Raw genomic sequence first — 10,089 nt, 5'->3', positions numbered from 1 at the left:
GCCCCCTAATTCCCAGTCCTGTGGTCTTTGCTGTATGCCTCTATCAGTGATAATGGGACCGACGGGGAACACACAGTAGATGTTCAGCAATTACTCAGAAACCAAGGGAGGCTGCAGGAGCGCAAATACCTAGGTTAGGTAAAGCTTTGGGAAGGGAAGAGGATTTTTGGAAAAGTCATCCAGCCCTGACAAACATCAAATAACTGGTCATTCAACTGTATATGAGTGCCTACTGTGTGAACAGCACTGTACTAAGCATGGAGAAGCATACAATGGAGGATAAATTCAATCACGGTACTTGGCTTGCATTGAAGTCCCATATCTAAAGGGGATGGGAAGATGGCCCAAGATCTCAAAATAAGTTAGGGGGTGGTTGGAGAAGATAAGGGATGTTTGAGGAAAGATTGAAATGATAAAGCAGCAAAATAAAATAAGAAAACAATGACAACAAAAATAAAGGCTGATGTAAATTGAGGACAAGGGAGGCTTCTTCACAGTCCTTGGGGGAATTGGAATTTCCTATCATGATTTGGTGAGGCAGTGGGAAGGGGAGCTAAAGGGCGGAACTTGTTATTAGATGGAATTGCAGTGCTTCCACCTCACCGAAATGTCTCCATAAATTACCTGCATATGGTTAGCAATTTGTCTTTAAATATAATTATATACTTGTTTAGTGCTTACTATGTGAGAAGCACCGTTCCAAGCACTGGGGTAAATACAAGTCAGTCAAGTCAGACAAAGACCCTGTGCCACATGGAGCTCACGTTCTTATTCTCTTTTTACAGATGAACTGAGGCACAAAGAAGTGAAGTGACTTGTCCCAGGCCACGCAACAAGCAAGTGGTAGAGCTGGGATTAGAACCTGGATCATCTGACTCCCAGGCCCAAAATCTTTCCATTAGGTCAAGCAGCTTCCCATCCTTTCCTCTGAATGTGTTTTCTTTTCCTATTCCCTGTGTGCCTGTGGATTCCCCTTGTCAGCTTAAGGCAGAGCATGAAAAAGGCCCTTTCCCCTTCATTTCCCCTAGTGAGAAACATAAAGAGCCAATGATAACTTGAATGATGCAAAACTATTTATACTTAATAAGAGTCTTAAGCATGTATTTTATTTTATCTTGATAGGATCCTATTATTATTATGGTTATTGAACCACTTTATATTTGGATAGTGTTTTCTGCTTCATTAATATATGATCTTTGGATGATTATCTAGCCCCTTAATGAGATACTCTCTCTGTTTTCCTTGTGCTAAGAGTCCCAAGGTGGCTTTTCCATTCTTGGCTGTGGGGTTTTAGCCTAGAGCCTCTCCCAAGCTCTTTCCTAGCATTTCTAGGAATGCTGAATCTCTTGTGTTCTGGTCCCCCTTTTTATGGCATCCGTTAAGCATTTACTATGTGTCTGAACACTGTACTAAGCACTGGGGTAGATACAAGGTAATCAAGGTGGATACAGTCCATGTCTCATGGGGCTCACAGTCTTAATCCCCATTTTACAGATGAGGTAACTGAGGTACAGAAGTTAAGTGACTTTCCCTAGATTGCACAGCAGGCGAATGGCAGAGCCAGGATTAGAACGCAGATCCTTGTGATTCCCAGGCTTGTACTTTGTCCACTAGGCCACACTACATCTCTGGCCATATTCCAAGGGAGAAGGAGAAGCAGACAGAAAGAAGGGGGATCCTAACAAAGCAAGAAGCTCCAAAAGGGTGGTATGAGTTGGTGTCACTCCCAGATCAGTCTAATTCATTGTGAGAGCCTTGGGGGGATGGGGAGTGGGGCACCTTAGACTTAGGTGAAGAGACAGGACTCACCTTCCAATGGACTTCTCCACTCAGAATCCAAGTGTGGTTTGAGATACTCAGTGGAAAAGGCCATAGAGCCAACTGTGGAAAATCAAATGCTTAAATGTCAATAGATTATTATTATTATAGTATTTGTTAAGTGCTGGCTATGTGCCAAGCACTGTTCTAAGCGCTGGGGTAGATACAAGATAATCATGTTGTCCCACATGGGACTTACAGTCTTAATCCCTATTTTACAGATGAGGGAACTGAGGCACGGAGAAGTTAAGTGACTTGGCCAAGGTCACACAGGAGACATGTGGTGAAGCTGGGATTAGAACGCATGACCTTCCGACTCCCAGGCCGGTACCCTAGCCACTAAGCCACGCTGCTTAACCTGCCCCCAACCCCAGCATTCCTCCTAATGAAGCTTGTTAACCTGTCACCTTATGGGTTTTTTTTTTTTAATTTGAATCATCAGCCACTGGTCTTTAAGTGCTTAGCTTTAGGCAATTCGCAGTCTCCTAATAGAAGACATCCAACAGATATAATCATGAGGAAAAGGGATCTGGTTCTAATTTCTCAAGTGACTTGAGGAAATGTTGCGTAGTGATAGAAGTGGGGGGTTAGTCCAGCAGTGTCGTAATTAGGAATTTCATTACAGAGCCCAGATTCAACGTTGGCTAGCTTCCCCTTCAATCCTTGAGGTTGAGAAGGAAGCCAGCTCATTGTGGGCAGGGAAAGTGACAGTTTGTTGTATTGTACTCTCCCAAGTGCTTAGTTCCGAGCTCTGTACACAGTAAGTGCTCAGAATATACAAATGAATGAATGAACTGCCAATTTCTGCTTTTCTGTAGGGACTTGGGCTAACTGTGGCCTAGTGGAAAGGGAATGGTACCAGGAGTCAGAAGATCTGAGCTCTAATCCCAGCTCCACATTTGCCTTCTGTGTGGCTTTGGGAAATAATGGGCCTCAGTTTTCTCATCAATAAAATGTCTATTAATTATCTGTTCTTCCTCCCCCTTAGACTATAAGCCCCATTTGTGACAGGATTGGGTATGATCTATCATTTATATATCACAGTGCTTAGCATGTAGTAAGTGTCATTGTTATGATCATGAATGATATTTGAATGCTTACTATGTGCAAAGAAATCAGTCAATCAATGGTATTTATTGAGTGCGTACTATGTCCAGAGCATTATACTAATTGCTAGGGGGAGTACCGTACAACACAGTTGTCGATCAAGTTCCCTTCCCATAATTAGCTTACATTCTATAGAATTGTAATAATAATTATCATAATTAACTCAGAACTTAACACAAATGGGGGCAAGAAGAGCATTATGGCAAGATGGTCTGTGTTAAGAGGAGACACTATGTTATTCACATACTGAAGCAATGAGTTATCTAGAAATTGGTGTCAGGTATTTCTTCAAATAGAATCCAATTGAAATGATTTTGAACTGATCCAAGGCAAGAGCCAAGAGATAGCAAACAAGTTTCAAACTGGGAGTCATGCCCTCATCTTGAGAAGGGGAACCCTGCAGTTTTGAATCATGCTACCCAGTATCCGGAGGGTAAGCAGAGGAAAGGGGATTTGGTCTGGGTAGAATACTAAAGATCACTTGTATCTAGGAGCTGTGTATGCACATTTCTGAACTGTTTCATTTTGGGATGAATCACAAGATGGGCCTATAAGCTCTCCTGGTTCATGCTGTGCCTGATCAATTACATCTGTGGAGTTAATGAAGTGCCAAATAGGAAGATCTGATTCTTACAGAACAAGAATTTCTGGACCCTTTTGTTTGTTTCTTAATGTCACCATTGCATAGAGTCACTTCTATTGCATGATTCCAGTGACCTCACTCAGGGAAAATACTTCTGTTGGGAAAATGCTCTCCGTAGTCCTTTTGGGGGTCTCAGTACTTGGAGGAAGAGAGAGCAAAGTGTAATTACAGAAACAAAGAGCTGAGCTGTTTACATTCAGTTCTGCCGGAACACTTTAGTTAGGATACAGTGGTAGAACGTATGTGCTCCAACGCATTCCTGGGGATAAATAGGGAAAGAAAGGAAACTGAGTCATTAAGACAGAGAAGGAATCCTGCCAACTTGGCGAGTTACTGAAAGCAAGGAACATTTGAGAGCCCATAATCTAGTGATTGGAACTCTTGCAAAGGAGACTAAGAAGGCTTCTCTTCTCTAAGCTGGGCTCTGCGAGAAGAGCATGCTCTCTTGGGCCAGTCAGGGTCCCATCTGTCCTCTGCATCAGTCATGAACTGAGGGTTGGACCAAAGCTGGGCAAGGGAAGCAGCGTGGCCTAGGGAAACACCATTGCCTAGCTGATAGGGCATGGGCCTGGGAGTCAGAAGGACCTGGGTTCTAACTCCGACTCTGCCACTTGTCTGCTGTGTGATCTCAGGCAATTCATTTAACTTCTCTATGTCTCCGTTGCCTCATCTGTAAATTGGGGATTAAGATTTTGAGCCCCATATGGGAGAGGTACCATGACCAATCTGATTAGTTTGTATCTATCCCAGCACTTAATATAGTGCCTGGCATATAGTAAACAAATACCTGAAAAACAAAATGAAAAAACAAGCAATGGGATCCCAGCACAGCCAGGAGTTGTAGAGGCACATCCTCTCTCCCTCCCTTCTCAGACTGACCAAACTCTTGGAGCCCTTAAAAATGACTCCATAGACCCTTTTCTCTAGACATCTGGTCTCAGCTCAGTTATCTAAGCCCTCCATAAAGGGGAGGATGTCTTGTAAGATGTCTCACCAAACTAAGGATGCTGAAAGCAGGGTAAGCTCAACTACTACATCAGGACTCAGTGGAGGGGGACCAAACACTGGATTTATCAGGAGTTTCTGCCTACCACCTAACAGGCCTGGGTGTCAGGAGAAAAGCAGTGGTGGAAGAGAACCCTGCAGCTGAAGTGATAATAGCAGCAGCTGTCAACCCTGCTATACCTGAACTGGTCTCCCCAAACGGATGATGGAAATTCTCAGTGCTTCTTTCAATTTCAACTGCTCCAGAAACTCCCAGAACCAGCTTGGATGGGTTATTTCTTGGGAAGCTGAGTGACTAGAGGCAACTACATCCAGAGGCCACTGCCATCTGCTGTTAGCCACTGAAAGGAGTGTCCCCCGGAGGAACCTGGGCTCGAGCAACTACCTGAGTGCCACTTTACTACCAGGCTCAAGCACTGGGGAGGATGTGTCTGTAGTTTTGCTCCCCCCACCCTGCCGCCCCCACTTACCTAGTGTTAATGCTAATCCTAATTCTAACCTCACTGTACCTTGATCTTGTCTATCTTGCCACTGACCCCTTCTCCACATCCTCCCTCTGGCCTGGAAATCCCTCCCTCCTCAAATCCAAGGGACAATTACTCTCTCCCACTTCAAAGCCTTATTTAAGCTACGTCTCTTCTTTCCTCTTCTCCCACTCCCCTCTGAAGCTTCTCCCACTTTCCTCTTCTCCCTTCATTCCCCCTTCCAGCCCCACAGCACTTATATACATATCTTTTATTTATATTAGTGCCTGTCTCCCCCTCTAAACTGTTAGCTTGTTGTGGATGGGGAATGTGCCAGTTTATTGTATACTGTACTATCCCAAGCGTTTAGTACAGTACTCTGCACACAGTAAGCTCTCAATGAATATGATTGAATGAATGAATAATGTTCTCTCTCAGGCTCCTTCACCAGTGGCCTATGTGACCCTGTACACCTCACTTCCTGTCTCTGGACCTCTGTTTCCTCTTCTGGGACTTAACACTAATGATCCTGATCCAATTCCCTGGGGCGTTATGAGGAACAGGGAGCGAATGTTTGCAAAACAGTCTTGGCTCCTTGGAGATAGGTCCTACACAAATGCAATTGTTTTTTTATTGAAGCAGGACCTTTGGGGCCTGAAACATGGATGCAGATCCTGTTTATATTTCCTGTGAAGGATTCAGCACTTTGTTTTTCTTCAACAGGTACCAAGGTTTCCTGGGATTGGGGATCTCACTTTCAACATTGTTTTAACCCACAAGCAGCTGTTCTCAGAATGCCACGTTTTCCCTTGGGAGTTGGTAAGGGCAGAACTTTCTGGAAGGGAGGGACAAGGGGACAAGAAGCATCGCTCAAATGAGTGTGGCCACTCTCATCTGGGGGAGGGAGTCAGACCTCCTTTCCTTCTTTCCCTCCCTTTCTCCCCCCACTACCACTTCCTCTTCCCTCCAGAAGGCAGCATCCTAGGTTTCCAGAAGGAAAAAGGGGACAGGCTTCTGAAAATCAGTTTGATCAACCAATCAGTCAGTGGTATTTACTGAGTACTTATCATGTGCAGAGCACTGTACTAAGCACTGGGGAGAGTACAATAACACAGAGTTGGTAGCCACGTTCCCTGCCCACACGGAGCTTACAGTCTAGAGGGTTGAAGTCCCAGTCAATTCTGGAACACTGGAAGCAAGAGAAAGAATGGAACAGAGGCAGGATGTAATATCAGGGAAAAGATGTGTATTTTACTTTGGTTCTACTCTCCTGAGAGAGCACTCAGTACAATGCTTCTGTTCAATAGATGCCATGGCCCTGAGAAGAGAAGAGAGTTATATAGCACGAGTGTGTGAATAGTATTTTACACGGTGCCTCATCCCAGATCTCAGAGCATTTTGCAACGACCTATTATTCTCATTTTATGGATGGGGAAACCGAGACCCAGAGCAGAGGCACACCTTGCACAACAACACTCGATAAATCGATAGCAAAACTGGCTCTAGGACCCAGGAGTCCTGTAAACTCGGAAATCATAGGACATTTTTGCTTGATGGTTGGCCTGGAAGAAAGGAAGAATGAGGCTACAGTAAGTAGCATGGCGTGGTGGATAGAGCACGGGCCTGGGAGTCAGAAGGTCATGGGTTTTAATCCTGGTTCCACCAATTGTTTGCTGTTTGGCCTCAGGCAAGGAACTTCACTTTTCTGTGCCTCAGTTACCTCATCTGTAGAATAGGGATAAAGACTGTGAGCCCCATGCAGGACAGGGACTGTGTTCAACCCGATTTGCTTGTATCCACCCTAGTACTTAGTACGGTGCCTGGCACATAGTAAGTGCTTAACAAATACCATCATTATTATTACTTAGGTAGCTGTGGTCTTGAAGGCTACCCCCCACATCTAAGGCCTTTAATGACACACATTCCTGCAACCAGGAATGCTGCTGAGAAACAGCGTGGTCTTGTAGATAGAGTACAGGATTGGGAGTCAGAAAGACCTAGGTTCTATTCCCAGCTCGGCTATTTGTCCACTGTGTAACCTTGGGCAAGTCACTTAACTTCTCAGTGCCTCAGTTCATCTGTAAAATGGAGATTTAGACCGTGAGCCCCATGTAGGACACAGACAGTGTCCAACCTGATTAGCTTAATACAGTACATTGGGTACATAATAAGTGCTTAATAAATACCGTTTAAAAAAAAAACCCAGAAGAGCGCAGGTCTCCTAAGGCCACCAGAATCTTGAAGCAAACAAAATGGATGGATATTTTCATGGATCCTAGCTTGTGATACTACTAATAATAATTATGCTATTTGTTAAGTGCTTACTACGTGACAGACACTGTCCTAAGCACTGGGATGGATACAAGCAAATCGATTTGGACACAGTCCCAGTCCCATGTGAGGCTCACAGTCTCAAACCCCATTTTACAGACAAGATAACTGAGTCACAGAGTAGTGAATTGACTTGCCCAATGTCACAGCAAATAAGCGGTAGAGTCAGGATTAGAACTCATGACCTTCGGACTTCCAGGCCCGTGCTCTACCCACTTTGCAATGCTGCTTACCACTGGATAGATAGTGGCAGAGCTGAAGAAGGAAACCAATTTAAAAATCTGAAACAGCATACAAAAATAAAATACCCTTCATTACTCTGCTAGGCCCAGATTTTCAAGAGGTTGGCCACTGGTTGGCCAATGCTTTTCTCTCAAAAGTTTGACATGTACAACTTGACTTCTGTGCTGCAACCATGACCTGACCACTAAAGCTAGGGCTTCAGCTCCTGCCTGGAGAGAGCATAGCCATGATCATCTCACACAGCAGGGAATACTTAAGTGATTGGCAAACATTCAGCTAATGAAGCCTTGCAAATACCCAGAAGTCCACATGCCTGGGGCCAGAAATGATGAATACAGGCTAGTAATAAAGAGTATTAACTGCATTTATCTTACTGTCAGGGTAGGCAGCATCCAGGTAAAAGAAAAGAGGCTCAATTGTCCCTTTTGTGCCCAGGAAACCACAATCAACATGCCCTCCAATATTCAGTCAGTGGTATTTGTTGAGCAGTCAGTGAGTTAATTGTATTTATTGAGTGCTTACAGTGTGACTGTACTCTACTCTACTTAGCCTGTACTAAGCTCTTGGGAGTGTACAATATCACCATGAACAGGCATATTCCCTGCCCACAATGTGCTTACAGTCTAGAGTAAGTGCTTGAGAGTCTGGGAGTTGGGGGACAAGAATTCACCTCTCTGCTGGCCAGGATTGGCTGAGAGGGCTGGGGTTTATTCCTGGTTATTGGGAAGAATAGGCTACCACGGTGGGCTTCCTCTCAGCTGTGTGTGATGGATGGACTTTCTCAATCACAGATACCTACCTAAAACCTCTGCTAGGAAACACTGAAGGAGAGGGGGGCAGGAGGCCCGAGTTATAGCAAAATAGTCATTGCAATGTACTCTCTAGCTCTACCTTCCTCATTCCTCCCTATCTTGGCCTGAATCCTCTTCTAGTGCTGTGCAGAACCAAGATGGAGCTAGAGCAATCATGGTCAGGTCCACTGTGCCTTTAAGCAGTAATAGAATGACTCTCGTCCACACCTATTCCTCTGGCTTCCTCTTCTGCCCCCCGTGCCTCCCCTCTATCCCCCAACACACACACACACACACACACACACACACACAAACACATACAGCCCTATGAGAGTTTTCTGAACGTCTTTGCAATGTTTGGGTCTGATCCTACTACAACTGTCTTGTGTGTATCTGCTAGGTTGGAGAAATGGTGGAAGAGTAAGTGATCCCAGAGACGGTGTCAAAGCCTGGCTGGTTGGGCTGGGTTAAAACAAAACATCAGCATGCTCTTGGAACCAGTTTGGTTGAAAATTTCCAACCCTCCTTTAGCTTCTTCCAGAAACTCTGGTTAGGTAAGTGTTTTTACTGTTGGGTGCCTCAGTTTTCCCACCCTAAAAACCGGAGTAAATATTCATGATTGAACAGCTCTAATATCCTTCGAAAGCCTCAGAGTACAACTACATCCAAATGTTCATCAAACACAAATTATCTGCTAGATATTAAAAGGGCCATTAGTTTGGTCCACCCCATTAGAACACATTTTTGTTAGGGGGCCTACAGTATCTGATTATTTTATTAATGCCCCCCTAGAATTCATTCAGGACAAAAATGTGCCAGAAGTCAGTAGAGCAGTATTCAATCGTCCAATTTTGAGGGGTATGTATAGGGGTCAGAAGTCCACCACAGGGGATCGCTCTCTAACCAGGGTTGCCCTGTCCTTTGCCCAATTCCAAGTATTTGCTTAATCTGATGGGAGAAAGGACGCCTGGGTCCCATTCTGCCCCAACCTGGAAACAGATTTCTGACTTTCTCTGCTTCCCCCTCTAACTTTTCCCAAATAGGTAAATGTTTCATTTTTTACTCTGACTATATAAAAGTTAGAATTTAATTTTACAAAACAATGCCAAAAAATATGTTTTTGTAAAACCGGGGTAAAATCAGTTTATATGAAACATAATGGACCCTACTTACACACTATTCAAGCCAGTACCTCCGGTACGCTATACTCTGTTTCAAGCCCATCAAGACAGCAGTGAGCTAGGGGGTCCAGATCAATTTGGCAAGATCCTTATGACTCAAATTAAAGCCTTTACCTTGGAAACTGGGTGTGATGCTGCATGTCAAGGCGAGCAGCAGAGTGCAATTCCCTACTGCTGTGGGCATGGGGAGTGATCTTGAGGAGGGAAGGAAAGTTGTATCCCAAATGGCAGAAAGACCTCAAGTCTTGGCCATCTTCAGCACCCCCTATCTCTGAGCAATACTGCCACTCAACTGGACAACCTGGTCAAAAATAGTGATGGGGTCAGACCTGCAGTTGGACCCATGTAACTGGTGTGAAAATGCCTGCGAGATTGCACCTCCGTTAGCAAGGATCCTGAGGTCCTTCTTTTTGTTTTCTTTTTCCTAGGCTATTTGGTAAGCATTGACTATGTGCCAGGTACTGAATTAAGCACTGGGGGTAATAATAATAATTATTATGGTACTT

Source organism: Ornithorhynchus anatinus, chromosome 3, assembly GCF_004115215.2.
Source record: "Ornithorhynchus anatinus isolate Pmale09 chromosome 3, mOrnAna1.pri.v4, whole genome shotgun sequence".
NCBI classification, from domain to species: Eukaryota; Metazoa; Chordata; class Mammalia; order Monotremata; family Ornithorhynchidae; genus Ornithorhynchus; species Ornithorhynchus anatinus.
This window is presented reverse-complemented; position numbering follows the sequence as displayed.